Source organism: Dendroctonus ponderosae, unplaced genomic scaffold, assembly GCF_020466585.1.
Source record: "Dendroctonus ponderosae isolate FM_Combo_2020 unplaced genomic scaffold, Dpon_F_20191213v2 Dpon_F_20191213_1, whole genome shotgun sequence".
NCBI lineage: Eukaryota > Metazoa > Arthropoda > Insecta > Coleoptera > Curculionidae > Dendroctonus > Dendroctonus ponderosae.
In genome coordinates this window covers 47,882,227-47,882,655 of record NW_026017110.1, presented here as the reverse complement: position 1 = coordinate 47,882,655, position 429 = coordinate 47,882,227, and positions in this window count along the sequence as shown.

Here is a 429-nt window from a genome sequence, read left to right as displayed (position 1 = left end):
GCTTTTGTACATTTCTCGGATTCAAGTTAGAACGAAATAAAAGCAGAATACTTTCAGGTGTCTATTTGCTCAGAATCCCAAGTTGAGAATGGTTTTGATCAGGCGGATTGGCGGCGAGGCGGACCTTTAAAAAAATTTAATATTTGTATCTCGTGGAGGTCTTCTTTATGCATCTCATACTGTGTATAAAATTCTACATTTCGCAGAAAGACAATTCCGGTATATGTTACAAAAGGACGAAATTCTAAAGAGTCCAATAAATGTAAAGAAGAGAATTGTTAATATGGCTATTTCACTTTCTCTATGCCTCAACCTCAAGAATTTATGGATGAGGAGTGCCACGAGATTTAGCTCATCCGAAAAATTCTGGACTTTTTATAAAATGTCGAATGCACCACCACTCTTCACTTCTTAATATGAAGTTGCATG